At 41.8% G+C, this 15873-nt stretch overlaps 5 non-coding genes across 5 annotated transcripts; 3 read left to right on the forward strand and 2 right to left on the reverse strand.

Annotated features, from left to right (window-relative positions):
• The first annotated feature begins 271 nt into the window (after positions 1–271).
• trnad-guc (transfer RNA aspartic acid (anticodon GUC)) lies at positions 272–343 on the forward strand. Its single transcript has one exon. It is a non-coding gene; the product is annotated as a tRNA-Asp (tRNA).
• An 825-nt stretch (positions 344–1168) lies between these two features.
• trnad-guc (transfer RNA aspartic acid (anticodon GUC)) lies at positions 1169–1240 on the forward strand. The gene has a single exon. It is a non-coding gene; the product is annotated as a tRNA-Asp (tRNA).
• Positions 1241–4542: 3302 nt separating this feature from the next.
• trnad-guc (transfer RNA aspartic acid (anticodon GUC)) lies at positions 4543–4614 on the forward strand. Its single transcript has one exon. It is a non-coding gene; the product is annotated as a tRNA-Asp (tRNA).
• A 9773-nt stretch (positions 4615–14387) lies between these two features.
• On the reverse strand, positions 14388–14459 carry trnad-guc (transfer RNA aspartic acid (anticodon GUC)). The gene has a single exon. It is a non-coding gene; the product is annotated as a tRNA-Asp (tRNA).
• Positions 14460–15400: 941 nt separating this feature from the next.
• Positions 15401–15472, reverse strand: trnad-guc (transfer RNA aspartic acid (anticodon GUC)). The gene has a single exon. It is a non-coding gene; the product is annotated as a tRNA-Asp (tRNA).
• Positions 15473–15873: the final 401 nt, after the last annotated feature.

Consider the following 15873-nt stretch of genomic DNA (forward strand, 5'->3'; position numbering starts at 1 on the left):
ATTCTAGAAAATTGTGTGCTTTGAAATTTCTGGCAACAGTTTGAGAAAAGGAAACATCCAGGTGTGATGGTCAGATGTCCACAAACTTCGACCATATTAAGTATGTTTGAAGTATCAATCTACTGAGGAATAAATGTCTTGTAAATATGAGTTTTAATACAGAAAGATTAGTAATAAGATGTGAAAAGTCTGTGTGTCTCGACCCCAATCATCATCTTATTTTACTTTTATTTTTGATTCACCTGATAATGGTTGGGGACTGCTTCGCGACTCCTCGTTAGTATAGTGGACAGTATCTCCGCCTGTCACGCGGAAGACCGGGGTTCGATTCCCCGACGGGGAGATATGAATCTTTTCACATCTTATTACAATTCTATTTGTATTATAACTCATGATTGCAAGAGATTTAATAGGCTCATACTTCAAATATACACTATATATCTAAACGTTTGTGTACACCTGACCATTGTTCCATTCGTTTTGTCCATGTACTACGTTTTTATAGATCTCTGAATAGAATTTCAAAGGAGCACATTCAGTAAACAGCTGATTCTTTCACGCTGCACAACTGACACAGGAAATCATTCCTACCTGCTGCAGTCAAGCTGTACAATGCCACTGTATAACTGTGGTACACTGTCTTACCATGTATCCTTAACTCAGGTGCAATATATGTACAGTATATAGGAATCAATGTATATAAAATCACTTCATTTTTGAACTTATTTAAATTTATTTAATTTTTATTTATTCTTTTTTCAGACGATTTTATCTTCTATTTTTAGACATGTTTACTTCTTCTTTGATTCAGGAACTTGGTTGCAAATTTGAATTTCCCTCCGGGGATTAATAAAGTGATTCTGATTCTGAAATACGGAAATGAAAACTAACTTTACCTCGCTCTGATGTCTGTTTATCTGTTAGAAATGTGTTTCTAACACATTCCCCAGAGTTTAAAATGATTTTACTTATCAGCTTCACTTAATAACAATTCAGGATTTGTTACAAGTACTAGTTAACGACCCTTCATCTTATTTCACTGATGTGAATTGTCACTGAGACTATATGACTACAGTGGTGCAAATGAAAATCAACTGATGTATCACCTCCAAATAAGTCACTTCCTGTTATATCTCAGTTAATCAAACAATCATGAGTAGCTAGCAACTCCTCGTTAGTATAGTGGACAGTATCTCCGCCTGTCACGCGGAAGACCGGGGTTCGATTCCCCGACGGGGAGATTTTGACACCTTGTCGGCACGACAGCTTTTAATTACAAGACATTAGAAAGCTTTTTCTTTTTTTCTAAACAATGATTCGCTACACTTGGATCTGACTCATAACTCGTGTCCTGTCTGAATGGCTAGATACCGTTCACGAGGCGTGCAAGCAGTTTTGGGTGCCCAAAAACTTGATGCTGCTCTAGATCTACATGAATTCGCTTGCATTTATTCCTCCAGCGTCAACAGTGATGTGGACGCTAAACTGGTCTGTTGTGGTAAAGAAAGAGCTGAGCCAAAAGGCAAAGCTCTTTAATTTACTGATCCATCTATGTTCCCACTCTCACCTATGGCCACTAACTATCAGAGGCGATTCTAGAGTCTGTTGTGGCCCCAAGCAAAAATTTCCAGGGGGCCCTTCTGACCAGTGTTCATCGCCAATATACGGAAGTTGAAGCGTGGCATGGGCTCGCTCGACAGAGAAGCTCTGTCTCGTGCAGAGCGGTTCAAGCAGGCCAACAATGAGCGCCATCTACTTCACCAGCACCAGGAAGTACCTCGCCGTCTTGCCTCACGCAAGAACTTCATCACCGTTGAACCTCTCGACCCTGCTCAGGCATCAAATTTCCGTCTTGAAAGATGGAAAGACCTAGATGACGCCGATCTCAATGCAGCGCTTCCCGAACATCAAGAGCAGTTGCCAACAGGAATAAGGACTGGGTGACATTGAACCGGGCAAGGACTAAAGTGGGTAAAACGAAGAAGAACCTGGCACGTTGGGGTATTGCGTCAGATGCAAGATGTCCCTGCAGCGAAGAACAGACGATGGACCACATCTTACGGGACTGTCCACTAGGTCCTCACTGCTCTGATGTGGACCTAAGAGAAGTCACCAACACTGCCATCTCCTGGATAAAGCACTATCATGACAAGATATGATGATGATCACCAATATGTTATAAATAACCTGACACCAATGAAAAATGTATGAAACCAAAGTTTTTTAAATTCCAAATGTGAAAATGCAATGGTAAAGAACAATAAAAACAATAAAAAACAAAATAAGTAAGCCCTCGGGCCCCGACTCTCGGGGGGCCCCTGGGCCAGGGGGCCCCAAGCAGTTGCCTGCCTTGCCTGTTCACAAGCTGCTCATCTGCGAATTATGGGTAGTAACCGAAAGAATGAGATCGCGGATACAAGTGGTAGAAATTAGTTTTCTCCGCAGGGTGGCTGGGCTCTCCCTTAGAGACAGGGTGAAAAGCTTGGTCATTCGGGAGAGACTCAGAGTAGACCCACTGCTCCTCCACATTGAAATGAGTCAGTTGAGGTGGTTTGGGCACCTTGTTAGGATGCCCCCTGGACGCCTCCCAAGGGAGATTTTCTGGGCATGCCCCACCAGGAGGAGACCCCAGGGCAGACCCAGGACATGCTGGAGAGATTATATCTCTCAGCTGGCCTGGGAATGCCTCGGTATTCCCCTGGAAGAGCTGGTGGAGGTGGCTGGGGAGAGGGAAGTCAGGGCTGCTCTGCTTAGGCTGCTACCCCTGTGACCCAGATCTGGATAAGCGGTAGAAGATGGATGGATGGATGAATTCACTTGCTGCCCTGACCACTCACTGAAAATCAGTATGAAGAGGAGTTTCAGACAAATATCCATTGGAAACTTTTTGGGCTCGACAAAGGAACCCAAGTTGCTTGATGATAATGAGGTAAGTTTTCAGTATAAAATTTTTTCAACATCCCAAGTCAAATTTCGCAAACCAAAGAAATGAATGACCGTTTACTCGCACTGAAGACTAAAGGAAAGACAATTATTTGTGCTCTTGCTTTATACAACATAGCTGAGCAGGTATCTAAATCTATTAGCTCTTAATTCAACAAGGACATTGAGGACAAATTATCTCATGTTTTGTTTGTGTGTGTGTGTGGGGGGGGGGGGGAGCAGATCCATGAGAAAACTAAGGTTTTCCAATTTACTGATACAGCCCCATATGTCATTCATACATGCTTCAATACACCAATATCACACACTTTTGATTTGAAAAATATGCAACAAACGATCTGGGGTCACGACTGGTCATTACCAGTCAGTTGGATTTCCCCGGGAGCCCCCAGACCCCCCATCCAGAACTTCCTGCCGCCGCCTCTGACCTGTCAGTCTCATGTTCCATCACCCACGTGCAATGAACCGGTGCTACAGGTGCTCTAGCCCCTGCCCCTTTTCTGTTTGCTGTCCAAAGTGCCCTTTTCATAGGGACTGTTTTGTTGTTGTTTTTTTAAAATATTTGTAAAAGATAAGTTAGCTCCGGCGGCACAGTAGTTAGCGCTGTCGCCTCACAGCAAGAAGGTCCTGGGTTCGAGCCCCGGGGCCGGCGAGGGCCTTTCTGTGTGGAGTTTGCATGTTCTCCCCGTGTCCACGTGGGTTTCCTCCGGGTGCTCCGGTTTCCCCCACAGTCCAAAGACATGCAGGTTAGGTTAACTGGTGACTCTAAATTGAGCGTAGGTGTGAATGTGAGTGTGAATGGTTGTCTGTGTCTATGTGTCAGCCCTGTGATGACATGGCGACTTGTCCAGGGTGTACCCCGCCTTTCACCCGTAGTCAGCTGGGATAGGCTCCAGCTTGCCTGCGACCCTGTAGAAGGATAAAGCAGCTAGAGATAATGAGATGAGAAGTTAGCTCCAACATCAATTTTCTCTACAATTTGACAATAATATATGAAATTATAGATTTATAAAATAACGGTTTTTTACGTTAATCAATCCGTGACGTCATGCATTCAGTGAGCCTCCGTGCAGAAAGCGCATGCAGGCGGTTGACGGTGCGAGGAACGGCATGGTGAGGGCACACTGAAAGTCTCCTTTCATTTCTTATCTGAACATGCTGCAATATTGTGCAGCTTAGAACACAACAGTCAATGCGTAGGGTTGTTTATCATTTAATGAAGCCGCCTAGGCTATATTTAAACCGTTTGCTCCATCCATCTCATTAACGTGGCAGATTCGGAAACTTTAGTTTGAACGACGGCGTTAATAACATATTCTAGCAGCTTCGAAAACTTAAGGCTGAATAGTTTTGAATAAAGTTAACTTGTGTGAAAATTTTGTTCCAAGTGCCCTTTTTTGAATGTTGAGCCCCTGCCCCTCCAAAGGTCTTTGCACGGCCGTGTTCCATTATGTTTGATCATTCGAAATATAACACCCGGATAACTTAGAATAAATGTAGAAAATAGAGCGTTTGCAAGATATTACATGGGTACGGCTTGTCAGGATCACCTGGCATTGGGTAATTATTTGGGATTAATTAGAGCATGCAGTTAATGACTCCTCGTTAGTATAGTGGACAGTATCTCCGCCTGTCACGCGGAAGACCGGGGTTCGATTCCCCGACGGGGAGACATGCTACTTTTGACACCTTAACTACAACTCATTATCATTCGTTCAACAGGTTGAAGTTTGTGGACAGCTGATCATTATTCCTATTGTTTTGTCTATGTAAAACGTTTTTATATTTGCATGTCGCATTTTATTAGATTTAATTCCGATTATTTGCTATACAATAAGATCTTGGTGGATCCAGATTAATTTTAAATCAGCCCAGTTTGTTCACCTTATTATTGACTGTTCTGTCCTTTGTTCCTCTCCAAGCATTAGGCAGTGGGCTTTGATTCCAAACCAAATGGGCTTCGATTAGCACATGGGACAGTTCCTGTTTTTGACCACTAGGTGTAACAAGAACTCTATGGAAGCAAGTGTACAATATTTCGAATGGCATCCAGAAAAGATACACTGTCCAAGCATTTTATTAGGTATATACCTATACACCTACTAATTAATGCAATTATAGAATCAGCCAATTGTGGGGCAGCAGTGCAATGCAGATACAATCTGTTGTGAGAATCATTAGATTAGATTAGATTAGATTAGATTAGATTAGATTAGATTAGATTAGATTAGATTAGATTAGATAAAGCTTTATTGATCCCTTTGGGAGGGTTCCCTCAGGGAAATTAAGATTCCAGCAGCATCATTACAGATAAACAGAGAAAATAAATAGAGGAAAACTTCTAGATAAATTAAAATAAATTAAGTATTTACATATACAAATATAAAAAGAATAAGACATGGGGAAGAGAGGAAGGGGGGAAGGAGGGAAAGAAAAAAAAGAAGGGGGGGCGGCGGCAGGAGAGATATTGCACATTATATTGCACATTGTCCGGTATTGCTTATTGTTAGGCTAGGCTACTGCTCCTTCCCGTCCTCTGTCCTCCTGTTACCCCTCCTCCCCCCCAGAGAGGAGTTGTACAGTCTGATGGCGTGAGGGACAAAGGAGTTTTTGAGTCTGTTCGTCCTGCACTTGGGAAGGAGCATTCTGTCACTGAACAGGCTCCTCTGGTTGCTGATGACGGTGTGCAGAGGGTGACTGGCATCGTCCATGATGTTCAATAGTTTGTCCATAGACCTCTTCTCTGCCACCATCACCAGAGAGTCCAGCTTCATGCCGACCACAGAGCCAGCCCGCCTGATCAGTTTGTCCAGCCTGGATGTGTCCTTCTTGGATGTGCTGCCCCCCCCAGCACACCACGGTGTAAAACAGGACACTGGCGACCACGGACTGATAGAACATCCACAGGAGTTTCCTGCAGATGTTAAAGGACCGCAGCCTCCTAAGGAAGTATAGCCTGCTCTGTCCCTTCCTGTATAAGTGTTTGGTGTTGCAAGTCCAGTCCAGCTTGCTGTCCAGCCACAGCCCGAGGTACTTGTAGGAATCCACAGCCTCCACCTCGACTCCCTCGATCAGAACTGGTTGTGACCTTGGTCTGGACCTCCCAAAGTCAGTGACCAGCTCCTTGGTCTTCGAGGTATTGAGCTGCAGATGGTTCCTGTTGCACCACACAGCAAAGTCCCTCACCAGGCTCCTATACTCCTCCTCTCTGTCGTCACTGATACACCGATATGTGTAAAATAAAACAAGTGTTGCCAGGCAAAACAAACCTTGCCCAGCAGCACTTATTTTATACCTATATGTTGATAATTGTAATATTTCTCAACATCAGGTTATAGTCCTATGAAAATCCATGACCTTGAATTTGACATTTCAAAGTCGTTCAAGGTCAAAGGTCATGGTGCCAAATGAAAGCCCATATGGCACTTCCTATAAGTTGATAATGGTAAATATCTCCTGCTATGTTATCCTGCAGTACATCAGTAAGGTGAGTGACAGCTGGGGTGCTGTTAGGCAGCTGGGGTAAGAGGGTGAAGTGCAAACAGTATCAACACTGATCCTCAAGGACAGGGAATGACACAGACTACTTGTTCTAGCTCAAAGGAATGAAATGGGGAATGTGTGATACCAAACACTCCAAGTAACACTGCAGGATCAGTGAGAATGTGATGCATTAATACATACATTCTTTAAGAGCCATGTAACCTGGAATCAGAGAGATATTCAAGACGTGCTGGCCACACACGCATAGTCTGCTCTAAGAAAACACAACATAGGACAGATATTCTACCAGTGAAGCATAAAGAGAGCTGTATGTCACAGTGATAGATGACTCAGAATAGGGTTGAATGAACTAATGTTTGGAGAAGGTGGTCTATGGCTGAGCTAAAAGTGCAGCAAACAAGCCCTCATTATGCCTGTTGTACAGGATGTGCTGTGAACAGTACAGCCAGGCACATTTGGGTCTTTCAAACACGACAACTGAACATGAGGTGAATTGAAATCCTTTTTTTATCAGATAACAAAAGGCTGACCTTTGTCACAGTCAAGACAGAGAGGTGTGTCATCTTTCAGATTACAGAACGGAAGTGTATTTCAACAGATATGAATTCATAGTGCAAAAATATTGCTGAGTACATATTGAGAAATCCAGCAACTCCTGAAAACGAATCATTAACCGGTCCTTACTTTTGATACAACACTTCTGTTCTTGTTGAGTAGGAGCTTAAAAACAACAACAACAACAACAAAAACACCTTGATTAGTGGCTTATTACCAGCTCATTTGACTGTACTGGTTATGATATTTTGATAATCTGATCAACAGGATTACAAGCACTTCAGTATATCGATAAAGGGAAATCAGAGGCACAACTCACTTAATCATTGGATCTCTTTCAGCAACATTACTGCTAGTGGATAAAGCTCCCAACTCTCTTGATTCAAACAATTAGTTAATATGCAACACAAACTGGGTAAAAGGGGACAAGAAACACCAAGATATTTTGGACGGTGGTACTCTAGGACCAAGACTGCAAAACAAAGCTTCATTGAATGATATTTAGGATTCAGCCAAGACAGGGCATAACTCCCCTGCTCTGGTAGTGAATCTTTTAGTTTATTTTCCCCCAATAATCACCTGTTTTAAATAAAGCAGACTGTCAGGCATTAAACATATACAGTATTGACTAGCTGTGCTGTGTTGATAAACACTACATCATTTCATTTTTTTAAATTTAATTATTTTGTATTTCTTGTAAAAATCAACAACAAGCTGCATAATGTATATGTGCTGAGTAATTGAATTACTCAGTCTAAAATTCTGCCCAACAGGCTTTTGGGCGGCGGCACGGTGGTGTAGTGGTTAGCGCTGTTGCCTCACAGCAAGAAGGTCCTGGGTTCGAGCCCCGGGGTCGGCAAGGGCCTTTCTGTGCGGAGTTTGCATGTTGTCCGTGTGGGTGTGCTCTGGTTTCCCCCACAGTCCAAAGACATGCAGGTTAGGTTAACTGGTGACTCTAAATTGACCATGAGTGTGAATGGTTGTCTGTGTCTATGTGTCAGCCCTGTGATGACCTGGCGACTTGTCCAGGGTGTACCCTGCCTTTCACCCGTAGTCAGCTGGGATAGGCTCCAGCTTGCCTGTGACCCTGTAGAAGGATAAAGTGGCTAGAGATAATGAGATGATGAGGATTTGGGGCTGTAAAGTTTGAAGATGTAGTTGAAATAAAAGTATGTATAAAGCTGCTCAATGTCAAGTTTATTTGTATAGCACTTTTAACAGTAAACATTGTCGCAAAGCAGCTTTACAGAATTTGAATGACTTTAAACATGAGCTAATTTTATCCCTAATCTATCCCCAATGAGCAAGTCTGTGGCGACAGTGGCAAGGAAAAACTCCCTCAGACGACATGAGGAAGAAACCTCGAGAGGAACCAGACTCAAAAGGGAACCCATCCTCATTTGGGCAACAACAGACAACATGACTATAACATTAAAAGTGCCCTTCCACCAAAAACGTTTAATACTGGCTCTTTTTGAAATACCATAGTTCACTCCGAGTTGCATATGCATGCTGCATGTGAAAATGTAATTCTACTCCCATTCCCTGTATTAGCTTATGAAAGAAAATAGTCGGAAAAACGAGCAAATCTGAAAAAGCCCTACGAACTTACGTCACTTCGAAAATTAGTATTCATGGCCTCGCTCACCTTGGCTTGCGACTGCCCATGGGAAGAAAGTTCGGATTTAAGCACGAGGAGAGATAGCAGAGCCCATCTCGTCAGTAGCTTAGGAAGAGGACCTAACAGCAAGTTGAAAACATGTCTGAACAAGTTCGTGCCTGTGTTATTTGTGGCAGTAACACATCAACGTTGCATTTCTTGCCCAAGATAGAAGAGCTGAAGAAGAAATGGTTGGAATTTATCTTTGGAACACCACCAGCGAAGTATAATGCAACGTTAGTACTGTGTTCTGATCATTTCAACCACAGTGACTTTTCAAACTTCGGTGCCTTCAGTAGTGGTTTTGCTTTGAGGTTGTTTTTAATACCTGGATCTGTACCGTCAAGACAATCGACCACCAGCTCACAAGCTGGAAGTAAAACATGAACTTTTTGTTCAAAGGTTTTTGTTACAAAATAGCATGTTCATATTCTTCACATTAGCACGCATGACATGCATGGGCGCAGATAGAGGGGGGGACGGGGGGGATTCGTCCCACCCAGATTTAAATTCACCTCGTTCGGTCCCCCCCACTTACAGGGAGGAAAAAACGTCTATGCTGTCTTTCTTTGCATAAGGCAAACCTCACGGAAAAATCAAAAGACTAATTACCATTCGGCTTATTGAGGTGCACAGCAGTACATACATAGTTGCAACTGCGCAGACTGCACAGGTTGCGAGCTCGAGCTTGGTTGCTATGGTTACCCACAACAAGTTTGACAGGCATATCGGGGACAGCTCCTAGTTCAGGACCCCAACACGGCATGATGAAGGGTGCCAAAAGGCAGAAAACGATTGCATGGTTTAAAAAAAAAAATGACTGTAAGTAAACTGTGCCTTACTTTATCATATCACCTTGCAATTTTTTGATAGTCTGTTCAAAGTAATGTCGTAGTGAAAGTAAAATCGTACGGAGTAGAGATGCCTTTCTGGTAGCCTCCTCCTTTCGGTGGTAGCCTGTAGATACAGTGCTCAGAAGGCAGTTTTAATGTTTAATCTGGCGCTCCCTGCCATAATTTCAGCGAGCATATTGTTTCATAAGGAAACTTTGCGAAGAGTTGTTGACTGACTGCCACTCACGCAACACACAGGCATAGTTAGAAAGTCAGGATGCACTGGTTTACACTTTACACACACACACGTAGCCCAGCCTCTCACTATGTTTAACAGTTGGAACTTAGCGGTTTTAAAACTAGTTTTGCAATTCCTGTGCATGATGATAATGTGTAAACTTTGGATTTCCATAGGCTATGTTAAAATGTTATCATTGTCCTGGCCTGCAGGTAGTTCCTGGTGATGGCAGTGAGGGAGGTGAAATAACATGTATACACACTACCGTTCAAAAGTTCGGGGTCACCCAGACAATTTTGTGTTTTCCATGAAAAGTCACACTTTTATTTACCACCATAAGCTGTAAAATGAATAGAAAATATAGTCAAGACATTTTTCTGGCCATTTTGAGCATTTAATCGACCCCACAAATGTGATGCTCCAGAAACTCAATCTGCTCAAAGGAAGGTCAGTTTTATAGCTTCTCTAAAGAGCTCAACTGTTTTCAGCTGTGCTAACATGATTGTACAAGGGTTTTCTAATCATCCATTAGCCTTCTGAGGCAATGAGCAAACACATTGTACCATTAGAACACTGGAGTGATAGTTGCTGGAAATGGGCCTCTATACACTTATGTAGATATTGCACCAAGAACCAGACATTTGCAGCTAGAATAGTCATTTACCACATTAGCAATGTATAGAGTGTATTTCTGATTAGTTTAACGTGATCTTCATTGAAAAGAACAGTGCTTTTCTTTCAAAAATAAGGACATTTCAAAGTGACCCCAAACTTTTGAACGGTAGTGTGTGTGTATATATATATATATATATATATATATATATATATATATATATATATATATATATATATATATATATATATACACACACAAAATGGAATCATTTGCTGACAGCTCAGTCCCCCCCAGTTCAAAAATCCTATCTGCGCCCCTGATGACATGGTCACAAGCTAGGCAGGGATGAGAGTTTTCAGCTTTTCGGCGGATTTTCGCTTTTTCTGAGTAAAAAACGACCTTTTTATATTATGGCAAATCCGTTGAGAATTTTTTTAATTAATTTCGGGGGGTTGGGGTACGTTCCTTCATGCTGTTCAAACTTAATTAACTCCAACGATGTTTACACATTATTTGTAAGTCGCCATCTTTAGTCTCGTTTAAATCTCGTTGAATGTGATGTAAAATTCGTGTTATCTACATTGTTATTGGTCAAAACATCGATGTCGAGACCATAATAGCCAATCAAAACAGTTTTTACAAAGACACTCACATCCACTTGTTCTGACCCACTGGAGGTAGCGTCACAGTGCTGTTAGCCAATCAGAGGTAACACGTTTACTGATTTCCGTTAGCCAATTTACATGTCATGAATATTAATGAGTAACCGCTGAAATCCTGTCGTTCTCCCACCACCCACTCCTCCACCAAACTAGAACAGCCTGAAACAGGAGAACCACAGCATTTTTTTCACCAAAACCGGCTCACAGGGCATTCATTCATACTAGAGACCACCGCATAATTAATAAAAAAACGATGCAATGAGACCTTTAACAGTTTTAACATGAAGTTAGTTTCGTTGATGTTATAACTCTTCATTGATGGAAATATGAGTACAAAACTGCTCATGACAACTGCAGTCTTAAAGTTAGCAAGTCAACTGTAGTCCTCAGCCATAAAAGCATTACTGTAAGAGTCCAGAGCGTCTTCCAAGTGTGACTTTCAACTGTCCATATGGGGCCGTCCTCCACAGGAGTGATGTAATGAGACTCCAACCAGACACAGGGCATCAGGATGGATCAGGCAGGTCCGAGGAGCAGAAGAGGTCAGCATATCGATCTCAGGATTGACATGTAACTCAGAGGGACAGATATGGGAGGGGGGAAGAGAGAGAAAACACAGGTTGTTGGGTATGCCCAATGTCACCTGAATAAGTAGGAACAGTATACATTTTGCGCTGAGTACAAGCAGGGACTCCGTCAAAACTAACTATGACAGGATAACTAAAAGGGGAGAACCAGAAGGTAACACAGGCATGAGGGTGCCCCGGGACATAAAGCAGCCAGCCACTACACCGTCAACAAACTCGAGTGAGCAAGCGAGTGGGGGACTGACAGCATCCATACATCCCAGTTTACCAAAACACTCTATGTCTGAGGACCCTCCAGATCTACACCTTTACCTCATAAACACCATTAACAAAAAGTTACAATGTCAATGTCAGTATCAGTAATGAAAACCAGGGTTCAGAGCAGCATCCAAACATGGCCACTGCGGACTACACTTCCCAAGCGCCACTGTGCCCCTCCTCTCCAGAATTCTGAAGGCACACCTGTTCCCAATTGCTTCAGTAATTAGCCCTACTACTTAAACAGAGCAAACACACACACAGTCACTGCGAAGTATTGTTGTGTCTCAGTACCCGATCAGACAAAGCCATTTACTAACTTCCTGACTGCCCATGACTCTGACCTAGTTTTCCGCTTACTTCCGACTTTGAACTCTCGTCTTGTCTCTGATGATCTGGTCATGCATCACCCGACCCCTGCTCGCCCCGACTATGTATTTTGGCTCACACTTTGGATTTGGTTTACAGTTTGCGATGCACCCGCTCTCCTCTGCACCTGCATCCGTAAGTACCTGCACCCCGACATTCAAAATGATCTAGACTCTCTTGAATAATCAGAAAACAGCTGAACTCCAATAATAATGGAATTATTAATGGCATGTAAATGCATTTACTGTTTTTGTATGTTTTGCAGCTCTTGTTTTTTTTTTATTTCTGTGATGGGTTTCCATATTCTACTGTTCCTATCTCTTTGTCACCTGACACCATGTACTACTGTAGGACATGGTGTCCTACATGTAGGACTAGACTCATATTATCATAATCATAAGATAGTATGAGAGACATTATATGGCCAAAAGTTATAATAACCTCTGCTCTTTGCGACAATGTTTATTGTTAAAAGCGCTATACAAATAAACTTGATTTGATTTGCTCTTCTGTGAAGGCTTTCCACTAGATTTTGGAATACGGCTGTGGGGATTTGTGATCATTCAGCCACAAGAGTATTACTGAGATCAGGGACTGATGTTTGTGTAGAGGTCTGGGGTGCACTCAGTGTTCCAGTTCATCACAAAGGTGTTCAGTGGGATTAAGGTCAGGGCTCTGTGTAGGACAATCAAGTTGTTCCACTCCAACCTTGGCAGACCATACCTTCGTGGACCTTATTTTGTGAACAGGGATGTTGTCATGCTGGAACAGGTTTGGCCCCCATAGTTCCAGTGAATGGAAATTGTAACATTACAGCAAACAAAGTCATCCTATACAATGTTGTGCTTCCAACTTTGTTGCAACAGTTTGGCGAAGAACCACATGTGGGTGTGATGGTCAGGTGCGCACACTATATTCGGCCATATAGTGTATATTTTAAGTACGAATAGATATTTTATAATCATGGGCTGTATTATAAATAGAGTAATGCTACCATAAACTATAATAATCTCATCATCTCTAGCCACTTTATCCTGTTCTACAGGGTCACAGGCAAGCTGGAGCCTATCCCAGTTGACTACAGGTGAAAGGCGGGGTACACCCTGGACAAGTTGCCAGGTCATCACAGGGCTGACACATAGACAACCATTCACACTCACGGTCAATTTAGAGTCACCAGTTAACCTAACCTGCATGTCTTTGGATGAAACCAGAGCACCCAGAGGAAACCCATGCAGACAACATGCAAACTCCACACAGAAAGGCCCTCGTCGGCCACGGGGCTCGAACCCAGACCTTCTTGCTGTGAGGTGACAGCGCTAACCACTACACCACCGTGCCGCCCACAATAGTAGTAATAATAATAATAATAATGCATTAGCATTATCCAAAAAAATGGCTCTTACAATGCTAAAACTATTGATAAACAAAGATAAAAAACACACACTTAAAAAATACGCAAGGATATGGTAAAAAATTCTGGAGGAAAAAAAAGAACTTATTAATGTGTCTCATTCTCATCTCATTATCTCTAGCAGCTTTATCCTGTTCTACAGGGTTGCAGGCAAGCTGGAGTGTACAAATCTAAAACAAATGTAAATTATGATACTAATAAACAGCATACAGCAACAAAAAAATGTATAATAAACAGTATATAAACCGTATATAAACTATGAGCAACTGTTATGTGCTCGACTAAATAAAGAACTTTTTACTGAGGTTACATTGTTCATTTAAACTGATACACACTTTAAAGTGGCACAATAGAAGACTTTGAAAAGATTCTGAAATTACTTTTATAAGACTAAAGTTTAATAAAAGTTAGACCCACCCACATCTAAAGACAATGTAATTAATCAGAGTTATGCAATCCTTACACCGAACGACTTTTCAAGCTGTGATTTTGCAAAGACAATGGATCTTGCACTGTCACTATTCGCATGAGCTAAGAAGAAAAAGAATAATATTAAACATGTTTGATTTTACTGCAATGCCAAGAAAAGAAAAAGACTGACATTAGAATGCTATCATGACCGCTTTACACCAAACAATCGGGCTCACGGGAGTGTGTCCGAACTCTAGCAAATCTCTCATGATTTTATTCCGACATTGAAAATTTGTCTCCTAGAGTGAAATCGCTTGGTGTTTTAAAAAGTTTAAGTCTCCCCGTCGGGGAATCGAACCCCGGTCTTCCGCGTGACAGGCGGAGATACTGTCCACTATACTAACGAGGAGCCGTTAGCACACTCAGTCTAGTTATAAGTTGTTCAGTGAACGATGACATGACCGGAAGTGAAGTACTCTGAGTTGATATAATGTTTTAGTTTAAGTAGTTTAGGCGCTGTTGTCTAACCTCATTCCTTACCCGATCCCTGCATTCTGTAACCATCGTGTTCTGTGACTCTAGGAGGCACTGTTGCAGTAAACCAAAGATATTATCAGGGAAGGGACATCCCCTTTAAGAATCTTGAACAGAAATCTATGGGGAAAAAAATCTGTAGTGCCAAAGATGGTGGCTGTTTGCACATATCCTGCCTTTCTTTCCATGTTGTTGCACTGAGGCAAGTGTGCATTTGCGAACGTATAATAGAAGTATAGTGTCCTCATAGCAGCCTGTTGCATGCATAGTAGAAATATAACCTGTGGGTAAAAAGGCTTTTATACCTTATTTTGAGGAAAAGTTGCTAAACTTTTAAAGTGGTTTTTATCAAATTTGACTGGTGATTCTATACATGCAGTTTTTATGTCCCTGTGGCCATTTACAGTTCAGTTATGGCTCTCTCCCCATTCATTTAAATGGGTGTTTGGTCTTGTTAGCCTGAAATAACTGCCTGGATGAGTTACCAAGATGGCTACTGATTGGCAAGACTTATCAGTACTTTGAATAAGCTATCAGGAATAGACTATCAGGATTTTGAATAAACCCAGTATATACACTTTCATTTCATTGGTAGGAATCTAAAGATCAGACATTCTTTTATGGAAAATACCTTGTAAACCCATGCCAGTAAACCCAGCAACAACCAATAGGTGAGCTCTCTCCAGCACCAAACAGGAAGCAGTAAAGCGAACATAAAAGTATGATGGAAAAAAATCTCAAATTGCAAAAAGTGACCCTGCAAGATCCTCAGTATTCCTAGTGTATGGTTAGCATGAGATGAGAAAAGTAGCATTTCTCCCCGTCGGGGAATCGAACCCCGGTCTTCCGCGTGACAGGCGGAGATACTGTCCACTATACTAACGAGGAGCTGTTTAAATATCACGTAGCCTGAAAATATAACCTCGTATATTCGACAGTATTACAACGAGAGAAATGACATTTCAAGCATGCTGATTAAGCTGTCTGACTGTCCTAAATACAAAAGGTACATATTAACTGACAAAATGTTCGAATGTCCAAGAATATTTTAAACAGGGTATTTCAACATCTTTGACGAATATCGACTTATTTTGCTTTACGTGTCTTTTAAAACTTAATTTTGAACAGAAAAACATTTACAATATTTGGCAGTATTTCAATCACTACGGTATGGAACACCAAATAAAATAAGACTAATAAATAAAGTAGTACTAAACAAGCTAATTAATAAAACTATACAATTTCCCGAGTAAGAGTTGTGTGTGTGTGTGTGTGTGTGTGTGTATATA

The sequence above is a fragment of the Neoarius graeffei genome, chromosome 3 (genome assembly GCF_027579695.1).
Source record: "Neoarius graeffei isolate fNeoGra1 chromosome 3, fNeoGra1.pri, whole genome shotgun sequence".
NCBI classification, from domain to species: domain Eukaryota; kingdom Metazoa; phylum Chordata; class Actinopteri; order Siluriformes; family Ariidae; genus Neoarius; species Neoarius graeffei.